The sequence below is a fragment of the Hyperolius riggenbachi genome, chromosome 4 (assembly GCF_040937935.1).
Source record: "Hyperolius riggenbachi isolate aHypRig1 chromosome 4, aHypRig1.pri, whole genome shotgun sequence".
Lineage (NCBI taxonomy): Eukaryota > Metazoa > Chordata > Amphibia > Anura > Hyperoliidae > Hyperolius > Hyperolius riggenbachi.
The window spans coordinates 445,276,929-445,289,866 of record NC_090649.1 but is presented as its reverse complement, the minus strand read 5'-3'; positions in this window follow the sequence as shown (position 1 = coordinate 445,289,866).

The following is a 12,938-nucleotide window of genomic DNA, read 5'->3' as shown; positions in this document are numbered from 1 at the left end:
CGGGCTGACACTTCCTGAACGATGACGCGCCATAACTGCGCATGCGTGGTTTACAGTTAGAAAACCGCGCATGCGCAGTACTGTCACGCCGTGGTCACACGTAGCGGCCGGCATGATAATGACGAGCATCATCGTTCAGGAAGTGTCAGCCCAACACTCGGCCCCAGTGTCGCCATTCGTGATTTCTGTGGAGGTACCGGGAGAGGAGCCAGGAGGATGCCGGGGGACCTCCCAACCTACGGTGGGCTGGAATAAGCCCCAGGTAAGTTCCGATTTTGTTTTTTGTTACTCCTCAGAGTCCCTTTAATTTCAAAGTATTCAGCTTCTTGTGAGCAGGAGGTTACCCACATAATGCATAATAGATAATGATATGCAAATCATCCATCCCTCCACAAAATTCCTATTGGTTCTGGTTCTCCGTGAACATGGAGTATTCTTTATTACCTTCCCATTTTTGTATTAGCAGTGGTCAGCCATCTTAGCAGACCTGGGGAAAAAAAAGTAATTATTATTACCCATGACTACAGGATGTACTGATTTCATTTTGGGCAACTTTTCCCAAAGTCTACTTCTCATCAATAGCAAAATTAATATGAGCAACAATAGGGATGCTGTGTGTATATTGTCTACATAGTGTTCTTATAACTAATTACAGACATACTATGTCTATGTGCAGCAGTGGCGTAGCTAAGGAGCTGTGGGCCCCGATGCAAGTTTTACATTGGGGCCCCCCAAGCACTCTATGCATAACAATTGATACGGCGCACCAAAACCTGCCAATGATAACTACAGTGTCAGAGGTGCAAGAAGGGGATGGGGAACAGCTTGTTAATGATTACCACTATTAGTATCTATAGAAGTGATTATTATGAGCACAGGAGCAATAGAGAGCTAATACTGTAGTTGAGGGAGGGCCCTTCAGGGCCCCTCTGGCTCAAGGACCCCAATGCAGTGGCTACCTCTGCCACCCCTGTTGCTAAACCCCTGGTGTGCAGTCACATTACACATGAATAGCAAAACAAATGTGAGCAGCAATACAGATGCTGTGTGTGTGCGCTGTCTACATAGTGTGCTTATAACTCATTACAGACATACTGTGCAAATGTGAGCAGAATGTGTGCACTGTCTCCTACATACAGGCACACAGTGCAATTACTGCAATTACTGCACGTTACTCCTTTTACACTTGAATTCTCACATTTCTTGGCCCAGTCAGTCAAACTTGATTTTTTTTTGTATCATTAATTTAAAATCCTGTTTTGCTGAATGCATAAATCAGTTGTTTCTATATAGCAGCTTTCATTTATTTTGTTTTATTTATATTTTATTGTGTGTTTAAGTGGACCTGAACTCTTGTACAGGACAGAAGGAAAACATAAAGAAATGCACCCTGCATGTATTTACAGTCTAGCTTGTCTAATTCCCCTTTATCTGTGACTAATCCCAAATGTAATTTGATCTTTCAGCTGTCAGCTGGCTGCCATGGCAGAGAGCTAATTGGTAAATACAGGAGGTAAACAATATGTATGCTTCCATGAAAACAGGAAGTAGACACATTGCAGATTTATATCAGCTGTAACCAAGAAATGTTTCTTTTTTATTTAAAGTTCATTACGCTGTTGCTTATCTTTCAGAGCAGAGAGGAAGTTCTGAGTTCAGGTCTGCTTTATTAAAGGATACCCGAGGTGACATGTGACATGATGAGATAGACATGGGTATGTACAGTGCCTAGTACCCAAATAACTATGCTGTGTTCCTTTTTTCGTTCTCTGCCTGAAAGAGTTAAATATCAGGTATGTAAGGGGCTGACTCAGTCCTGACTCAGACAGGAAGTGACTACAGTGTGACCCTCACTGATAAAAAATTACCCTGTCTATCTCTTTCTTGCTCTCAGAAGCCATTTTCTACTAGGAAAGTGTTTTATAGTTCAAATTCAGTGAGGGTCACACTGTAGTCACTGCCTTTTACTGTAGTCAGGACTGAGTCAGCCACTTACATACATGATATTTAACTCTTTCAGTCAGAGAAAGAAAAAAGAAACGCAGCATAGTTATTTGTGTGCTTGGCACTGTACATACAATTCACAAAATTTGATATGGAGAGCTACCCCTTTAAGGAAAGATTTGTGCAACTTGTATTTAAACAAAGAGCCAGCGGCTTGATTGATGCACTACCAATATCTTTTGTAACAAAACGCTGTCTCACTGCACATACAAAATGGTTTTAATAACAGCCTTAGCTACATGAAATCTACACGACATAGTTAAAATCCTGCAAGTTTAAAAACAACAATACCTGGCCAGGATATGCGCGCTATTAAACTATGAGGGACCAGATCCAGTTATCAGCAGAGTGTAATCGCCCAGCCGCAGCCTATGCATAAAACACTCCACACACTGGGATCTATATGGTCCTCACCCACCACCTAAACACCGCACACACTGTGTGGACTTGTCATATGGGATAGCGGTTTCCTGCTGCGCTGTGTTGTCGTACTATTCCACGGATGGAGGCGTTATAACTGCGTTGGGGAAGTTCACAGAAGAGCATTTGCGGGTAGGGGATCACCATATAGAAACATTTCAACTTTCACAAGCTTGTGGTATCCTGCGACTGTACAGCTTTAGATACTTGCGCACTTCAGACGGTGAGCACCAGCTCACAACGACCTCCGTTGCCCGCAGTGCACTGGGTAGGTGGAATCTTCTACACCTCTGCGTCCAACGCTTGTCTCCGTCAGCCTTAGCTTTAGCTTCAGCGCTGCTGGCGCTATATTCCATGCATGTGTGGAGAGGCCCGATCAGTGTGGACAGCGTGGATGGTGGGGAAACCGCGCGAGCACTCCTGCGGTAGCCACGCCCACCGATGCGTTTCGCCCCGCCCACGGGGCTTTCTCAAGGTATTGAGTGACAGTTGCCTCAACTCTTCCTCTTTTGTATCTTGATGTCATAGCTCACACTCATACAGCTGCACGGCTGCAATCACTTGTTGTATTCACTCATACATACAGAAGTGGTGGGCTATTATACATTGGGAGCGCATTATTGCCTTGCAATTCTCTTTAATTCGATTAATAGCAGAAATGTCATAAAAAGTCTCTCCATATTTTCAATCAGCATACTTATGTGAGTGCAGATCTATTGACCAATATTTATACACAATTTCATGTTGGGAAAGCATATCAGATAACGATTTTTTCTCTCATGAATCACCAGTCCTCATAGAAAATAAGCCAGATTTAAATCTGTATTCAGGCCCCTTGGAGCAAGTGTTCCTAGACGATAAATCCAGGTCTGCTCAATTTTATAGAGCTCTCTCTCTATATCTCCACCGCGAAAGGGAACGCGTTGTTTTAAAATCCCTTTAAAGGTCAGGCCATCAGGTCTACCCTCGTGGTAATCCATTAAATGCTTGCCCAAAGGGCTGTCCAGATCTCCATTCCGGATGTTTCCGATATGATCGCCAATTCGTTTACTTAATCGATTCTTTGTCTTCCCTATATAAATTAAATTACAGGGACACTTTATTGCATAGACGACTCTTGTCGAGTTGCAGTTGATATCAGCTCGGATGTCAAACACTTTGCTGCCATCAAAATTTGTGAAAGTTTTACTTCTGTCCACATACCTTCAGTTAACGCACGACCCACAGGGGAACATTCCCTCCCTTCTGGGATAGCGATCAAGCCATGTGGATGGTTGTGTAGACTGGAATTCCGACCTCACTAGATGGTCCTTTAAGTTCTTTGCCCTACGGGCAGTCATATATGGTCTTTCGCCAATGCGTTGTTTAATCTTCTCATCTAACATTAGCACATGCCAATGCTTTTGAAGAATTGTTTGTAGATCATTCCAATAAGGGCCAAATCCGGTCACAAACCTTATTACATCATTGTTATCTTTGGCACCCCTGTTTTTACTTTTTATGGTTAATAGTGACCCCCTATTCTTCTCATTGACTCTTTCACTTGCCTCCTTCACTATCCGTGAAGGGTATCCTCGCATTTCAAATCGATGTCGTAGCTCACTGGCTTCTTGGACGTACTCATCGTCCCTGGAGCAGTTACGCCTGATCCGTGTAAATTGACCATTGGGGATGGCTTTTTTCTGTGTCGGTAGATGGAAACTTTTATAATGAAGCAACGTGTTGCCTGCTGTGGGCTTGCGGTAGGTACTTGTCACAAGTCTATCACCATCCCTCCTGATCATTAGATCCAGGAAGGGTAGTGCTTCCCTATCATGCTGATAGGTTAGTTTAATATTTCTAGAATTACATTGTAACTCCTCCACAAACAAAGACAGCAGCTCCTCTGTTCCTCGCCAGACCAGGAGCACGTCGTCAATGAACCTCAGCCAGAGCACAACATTGCTCCGGAAGAGGTCCAAAGGGTAAACATCCTGTCGCTCCCACAAGCCTAGATGCAAACAGGCGTAGGCTGGCGCACAGGATGCCCCCATCGACGTGCCCCTGATCTGGCGGTAGAACCGACCATCAAAAGTGAAACAATTATAGGTCAAAACCAACTCCAGGGACTCACATATAAATTGATTATGTCTCCCAGCCTGTGGGAAGTGCTCATTCAAAAAGAAGGCTGCTGCCGCTATTCCAACGTCATTGGGAATAGACGTGTATAGCAAGTCCACACAGTGTGTGCGGTGTTTAGGTGGTGGGTGAGGACCATATAGATCCCAGTGTGTGGAGTGTTTTATGCATAGGCTGCGGCTGGGCGATTACACTCTGCTGATAACTGGATCTGGTCCCTCATAGTTTAATAGCGCGCATATCCTGGCCAGGTATTGTTGTTTTTAAACTTGCAGGATTTTAACTATGTCGTGTAGATTTCATGTAGCTAAGGCTGTTATTAAAACCATTTTGTATGTGCAGTGAGACAGCGTTTTGTTACAAAAGATATTGGCACTGTACATACACATGTCTATCTCATCATGTCACATGTCACTTCGGGTATCCTTTAACCCTGAGATATTTGCACTTGTAGATATATACAGATGCATGGCTTCCATTCATTCTTTGCAGCGATCGGGAAAGTTAGACAGCGACGAGGACAGTGACGAGGAGGAATATGCGCTGAGCGGTAATTTGCGATTGCGGCAGCAACGTCCAATGATAACAGCATTAAGAGGTGCAATAATAGCGAATGGAGATGGCTTTTAACTATTTCTGAAATATTTCACAGAGAAGCGACTGCTATAAAACACGGAACAGAGGTGGCCGTAAAACAAACGAAGCTGAATCCTGTTTGTAAATAAAAATATCGGTGATTTAGCGCCGGCGCTTCTGTAATCTGTCCATAAAGGGAGTCGCGGTGGGTTGCGGCGGTCTCACAACTCCACGCTCAGTAAAGTTCTTGCGTCTGCTCATAAAGGGCCATCAGGAAATCCATATAATTGAGCAGCCTATAAACTGGATATTCCACATCATTAGTGGCATGCAATTGGAATCACGGTCTGGGGACATTAAATACACCGGATTAGAGTAGGTGCTAAAGGCAAGTGGCCCAATCAAACAGCAAACTTATATTAACCTCTTTTGCTCCAAATGTTATGCACACAACCAGTGGAGTAGCTAGAAATTATGGGGCCCCATAGCAACATTTTCATGGGGCCCTCAGAACTGGGCACTCTTGGGCAATTCCACCACTATGGATAGGAGTTAATTTGGCAATTTACATTCTCGTGTAATGTACACTGAGTATAGTCCTTGGGCTAAGAGAGTCAAAAGGTGGGGAAACAAAGTAAAGTTAACAGTGTACACATCAAGTACAACCTGGGGCCCCCTCTGCTTCAGGGCCTTATAACGGTTGCTATGGCTATTGCTAGGCCCCTGCAGCCCACAACCTGACACAGACAGCAATAAAAACCACTAATGTTCTTAAAGGATACCTGAAGGGAAAAACACCCCTATTTGGGTACTTACCTCCTCCAGAGGCTTCCCGCATCACCCTCCTCCTCGCCATCCCAGTGCTGGGAGCCCGGAGGTTTTAGAGAGCGCTCCCAGACTGCGTGGGTGCAGAGGGCCCGGCTCATGCCTGTCTACTAACACAGAGCCGTGCTACTGCGCAGGTGCAACTGTCTGCATCTGCGCAGCCCCAGGCCACCCATGAGGTGGGGTGAGGTGGGTTCTTCAGGTAGCAGAAGTGTGTTTGTGTGTGTGTGTGTGTGTGTGTGTGTGTGTGGGGCAGCGACATCCCCACTGCAAGGTTCATGCAAGTCTTGCACAGTTTGCGCGGTGCGCCAAAAATAGAAAAATTGCCACCGACCCAAAGTCTGCAGTGCATTACCTCATGATCCATGCCTGCCACATGGATTATGCAGCAATACAAATCAATGTGCAACACAGCAACTGTGCATGACAAGAGAGCAGGGGGAGGCAGCGCACTTGTGCGGACAGAGATCCCAGTAACGTAGTTGCTGCCCAGCAGGGAGTATGTCACTAGTCAGGGGCGGGCCTATGCATATGGCCATGCCGCTGCACTGTGGCGCAGGGCCATATGAAGCCTAATTTAAGCGCATTGCACCACAAACCTCAGGTGCACAACCGGCCTAAATGGATATTTCAGCGGGTGTGCAGAGAAACGTGACCGTTTTATACAAAGATGTTCTGCCAGTAATCCCAAGCAGCAAATTATCACATAAATAAAAACAAATACATTTATTAGTTCCTCAAAGACCATAAATATGGATGAAACAGAGTTTTTTTAGATTAGCTCAGAGTTTTTGCTCCGCAAAGAAGAAGATTAGATCAGAAATTTTACAGGAAAGTTATAAAAGGTGTTAAATATTCATTTTCTATGGTGTTTAGAATAACAGCATTTCAATCATCGTGCTGAGCCTTGAATTGCCGGACCCCCCGGGACACCGCCCTCCGCGGAGAGGCAATATTCCGCTCGTTAAGGCCTAATTAACCAATTTCTCAAATTGTACCTCCCCATAACTCTCTGCGGCTGTAGGATGGTGATAGGAGAGGCAGGTTAATGAGAAGGTAATGATAATTGGGGGCTCCCAATTCACCAGCGAGGCATTTGCAGCAAGGATCAGGTTCAGGAAAGATGCAGCTGATCTTGCCAAAGAAGACCAGCTGTGCCAGTCATGGGAACTGCTATTCTATGATATTGGAGACTTCAAAGTGAATTCTGTGGACCTTACCAATCAATGAAACACTACGGGGATAATCTACTAAAGCCACACTCGTAGGAGATGTCCCTCGGAGCTTGTAATTTACAAGAAAATAGCTCCCATGTTTGAAAAAACACTAGACCTCTCCTAATCATTGAATTCTGGAGTTCCAATCAGCTCCATGCCCAGTGCTGGGAAAAGGTTCTGCAGCACCCCCTAAGTATAGATTGCCAGAGTCCCCCTCCATAAGTATAGGTAGCCAGAGCCCCGCCACCTTGTATAAATAACCAGAGTGCTCCCTTCCATGGAAAACCAGATCCCCCCTCCGACATTTAGGTAACCAAAACCGCCCCCTAGTATAGGTAGCCATAGTCGCCCCCCCCCCCCCCCCTCCTTGTATAGGTAGCCAGATTCCCCCCTTGTATGGATAGCTAGAGTATTAGGTAACCAGAGTTCCCCCTAAGTATAGGTAGCCACAGACGTCCCCTAACAGTTAGGAGATGGCCCATTCCTTATTTATCATGACTACGCACCAGTGCACAAAGCAAGGTCCATAAAGACATGGAAGAGCAAGGGTTTGGACACAGCACAGCACAGACCTCAACATGATATATCAACTTTGGCATGAATTAGAGGATACTGTGAGCCGGGCCTCCTCCAACATCAGTGCCTGACCTCCAGGGCCGGTTCTCTCATAAAGCAAGGTGAAACATTTGCATCAGGCGCAGAGATTACAGGGGCAGCATGATTGTATTGTGTTTACAATAACAGCTTGCAGTCAGAATAGGAGGTGAAGTGGGGAGAGCGAGGCAAAGAGGTCATCATTGGGGAAAAGCAGCTTGTTGTGCTGTGTGGGGAGTCTAACAGTGAGTGAGGAGGGGGGAGGCAAGAGAGCAGCAATGTTTCATTTGAATTAAATGAATCAGAGTAAATTGTCTTTTGCTGTGCGATCATTCCAAATGGAAGGGCGGGGTGCATCCTCACAAGTTTGCTTCAGGCAGCAAAAAGTCTAGGACTGGCCCTGCTGACCACACATGCTCCTCTGGAAGAATGGTAAAAAAATTCCCATAAACACACCTAAAACCTACCTTTCTAGAAGAACTGAAGACAATACAGATGTACAGTGTGGGCGAGCTCCAAATGAAAGCCAATTAAGCCCTTATTCAATTTACCTTTTCTCCTCCCAGGAGATAATTTTTCATCTTCTGTTTAAAATAACTTTTCAGCACTCTGCCAGTTAATTAGTTCAAAAAAGCAGTGAGAAAGTACCATCAACATTATTGAGCCTTTTCTTGCTTGCTGGTGGCTTAAAGTAGCAGGGACAGCCATATCATTGCAGGCAAAAAATGCATATATAAGTAAATATTTGTTCCACTTGCTTAAAGTGGATCCAAGATGAACTTTTACTGATTGTATAATTGTGTTCCTTTCCTATTGTTTATAGGACATTCCTCAAGCCAAATACTTTTTTGTTTTAGTTTTAATACTCTAATTCCCTATAAACTAAACAAGCCACGCCTACAGGTTTTCAGAGAGCCAAGGCACTTTCAGACAGTAGCAATTGCTCATGGGAGCTCAGTCTGGGCAGGAGGAGGGGGAGGTATTACTAGCCAGAGATTTCAGAGGCAGAGGGGAGGAGGAGGGGCATTCGGTTTTTCTGCTCAAGATGCAGCTAAGCCTGCCTCTGTGTAATGTATACAAACAACATGGCTGCTGTCACTGTATCACAGGAAGAAAGAATCATATTCTTTTAAAGCTGTTTGCAGCTAGATTTGCTGTGTAAACTATCTAAACTTTAGATGAGATATATAGACAAGTTACTTGTTATACAATAGTTAGTTTTTCATCTCGGGTCCGCTTTAACATATGTATTGTACTGTCCATATTTTGATTTCAGTGAATGTTATAAAGTAAATAAAAGATAAAACGGTTTCAGCCAGGCTCCTAGAAACTGCACTGTCATATCTAGCTTGCTTTGTAAACACATGTGAGCACAGCATAGACTGTATTTTAGCAGCTTCTGTAGAAGGGTGAGGTTTATTTCCCTCCTCAGTCTCATGTTACACTGAACTGCCCTCAGCCAATCAGTGAGGAGCAGGAATGTGAGAGGGGAGATAATGGCAATGTACCAGAATAGAGCCAGGCTGGCTGAGATAAGATTCATTACAGCAGAAACATTTTTTATTATATTGAAATGCTTGCAATGCAGACTGCATAATAAACAAAGAGCCGCTGGTAAATGGAATGACAATCCCACTTTGAAAGTAATTTTATTGATAAAGTGTGAAAATAATACCTAGGAGAAAATTTAGGAGAAAAGGTGAATTGAATAAGGGCTAATTAATTAAGAATGGGATCTTTTGGTGATATTCTGTAACGCACGTTTCTGGTCATGAAGAAACTAGAAGGTGCTGCCGCGGCATATTCAGCTTAACGAGTAAAATGAATAATATAATGTGACTGATGAGGAGGAAATCCTTAACTCATTTGCAAAATGTCTTTAATCGCCGCGGTTACAGTTGCCGGAGAACCAGGTTAGTTCCGCAGTAAGGCAGCTGCAGAAGGACACAGCGGGAAAACCAACAGGCGGCGGACTCCTCCTGGCGGATCACGGGTTTGCGGTTGCCACGCTGTCATCGTGCGAATGAACCTGACTCTCAGAAGCTCTGCCGAGAACACAAATCAGTCTGGAGAGACGGGCGGACCTAACGAGGGAGCGCACCGCCAGTCTGAACAGCCGTGTTTCATGTTTTTCAGACTGAAGATCATCTGGGCCTCACATGAAAAATAAATCAAAGGCTGCGCTCTGTCAGGAGGTGAGAGCGGCCTGATTAATTGCCTTATTACAGATAAATTATACAGGTCCCCCTTGTTTGCGGATGACAGCTGGCTGACAGCGGGACGCTGCCGGAGGGGACATCTTAGAGGCGCTGCGTGGAGCGTGGACGATGCAGACTGACACAGAGCAGTGGCTTCACACGTCCAACCGCCATACAGCTGTTCAGCCACTTGCTGAGAACGTTCTAGTCAGATCTCAGATTCGTGATGACAAACCAGACCTTGTGCAGCAAAAGGAGATGAGTCCGCCCCCGTCCACCGATACATAGATCAGCCGCTCCAAGGGAACCAAAATATCGGAGCAATACTCCAAACGTTCATTAATATTAATAAAGAACAAAAAACAAGGAAGTGTGTCTCAGGGGTTGATTCACAACAAAGCTTACTTACTTTTAACTGTAAGGCCCCGTTCACACTTGCGGTTGTTTGCCAAACGGACCGGATGACCTGACCGGATCCGGATCGGAACCGTACGGTTCTGATCCGGATCCGATCCGGATCCGGTCAGGTTGCATCAGGTGTCCATCAGGATGCGATCCGGATCCGTTTGGCAAAAGTAACGTTAAAAACAAAAAAAATGTTGGGGTCTGGGAGGTCAGCAGAAGGGGGACCTGTGGAATCAGGCCCTCTGCTGTTTAGCACTCACCTCCACCTGCGACATGCTGCCAACATCTCCGGATCCGGATCCAGCTGTGCTGCGCCACTCCAAAATGCTTGCCCATGTGTCCCCATCCAATATCGCCGCAACAATCCCCATAGGAAGTGGGGTAGAACATCCGGATTTCTCAGCCAGTGTGTTGTGCGCTCTCCGGTTCCCATTGGTTTGTATTGGCCGGATGGTGCAGTCCGGCTCCGCCCCGGATACGGCTGCCGGAGGAGCCGGATGAAAAAATAGCGCATGTTGGAACGGAGGCCGGAGTCCGGATCCGGCCCGGATCCGGTTCGGCAGAACGGACGCATGTGAACGGACGCATAGGCTTTCATTGCTATGCCGTGCGTCCGTTCCGTCCGTTCTGCAAGCGGTGCGGCTCCGGCACGGCGATTCCGGAGGGCCACCGCAAGTGTGAACCGGGCCTAATGAGAGCTAATGCATGAAAAACAAATAAGGAGAGATAAATCATGAGATAAATCAAATAAGGAGAGATAAACTGTGAGTTAAAGGGAACCTAAACTGAGAAGGATGTGGATTTTTCTTTTTAAAAGAATACCATTTGCCTGACTCCCCTGCTGATCCTGTGTCTCCAATATTTTCAGCCACAGCCCTTGAACAAGCATGCAGATCAGGTGCTCTGACTGAAGTCAGACTGGATTAGCTGCATGCTTGTTTCAGGTGTGTTATTCAGCCAATACTGCAGCTAAAGAGATCAGCAGGGCTGCCAGGCAACTGGTATTGTTTACAAGGAAAAATCCACATCCCTCTCAGTCAAGTTTCCCTTTAAGTCAGCTGAGGAGAGATACATTATGAGTTAAAGGATATGTAAGGTGAAGAAAATAATAGCAGGTTAAGGTTCTGTTCCCACTTGTGCTGGACCCAGTGAGGCCAGCGAGAGTGATCATTTCAGGGTCCGTTCCGATGGTCAGCTGTGATCCGGCTGGAGCCCGGGGCAGATGCGTTCCCCCCATAGGCTTTATGGGGAGGGACACATCCCCCAAAAAGGATCATGGGGAAATGGGGCCCTAGGCCCTTTTTACAACTTTTGGCCCACCCTTGATTATATAAAATAGTAGCCGTTCCCTGTCTGCTTAGTGATGAGCAGGGAACGGACAAAAAAAATGTCTGTTCTCAACTCAAGTGGAAACACAGCCTTACTTACCTGGGGCTTCCTCCAGCCCCTAGTAGCCTATGTGTTTCCTGGGGTCCCCTCTGTATCGGCCGCGACCAGTTATTCTGAAATGTTCAGTCAGGTTGGATGACATTAGCGTCTGTGGCCTATTTGGTGAGACAATTGATATTTTGTGTATTATTATTTATTTGATTATTTCTTGTTTCCTCGGTAGTGTTGGAGCACCCTTTAAAAGGACAGAATACACCCCCCTCCTCCCGGTATGTGAGCTGACAGCCCCCTCTGTACCAGGTAACATTTATTCCTTCTCCCTGAAGGGAACGCAGCTGGCGATCTTTGTTTCTCGCTGTCCAGATAAATGCCAGCGCTCGGCTGTGACAGGTGGCAGTCTGAAGTCACCGCCTGATTGAAGTCAGCCAAAGAAAAAGAAGCTTTAATTGCATCAACAGAAGCGAAAAACCTGTAAAGAGCGCCGTACTTCAGAGGGGAGCACGGCGCGGACACCCCGGGGGAATAACTTCCTGTGAATTATGTTAGATATGGGGTCTGTTTACAGAGCAGGACATTTCTGGGGTGATATAATACAGTCAGGGGCAGAAGCAGTCATTATGGCTATATGGCCCCGGAGGACTAGGGGCCCGCTCATCTGTGAAGTGCTCCCTGCCCTTATATTTGTGCTCTTCCATCTTATTCCATCCCTAGATTCACAGGAAGCACTCAGTGCTGGTATTAGGAATTCAGTCATTCCAAACACAGAGCCTGTGCCGAGTACGGCAGGAATTCTTCCAATCACTCTTACTGAATAGTGTGGACTTCCTGACCTCACTGCCAGGTTGCAAGATCCTTCAGTAGGAATACTGATATTTACAACATACTGTATGTAGAAGACAGCCTGTTCAATAAAACCTGCATGCAGGAAAGTACTGATGGCACTTGGCAGAGGTTAGGGGGTACTGGCTGCATTTGAAAGAGGTTACGGAGTACTGGTTGAACTTGGCAGAGTACTGGTTGCACTTGACAGAGGTTAGTCAGTACTGGTTGCACTTGGTAGAGGTTACGGTCTGGTTGCACTTGGCAGAGGCTAGAGGGTACTGGCTGCACTTGGTAGAGGTTAGGGGTTACTGGGTGCACTCGGTAAAGGTTACTGAGTACTGGTTACACTTGGCAGAGGCTAGGAAGTACT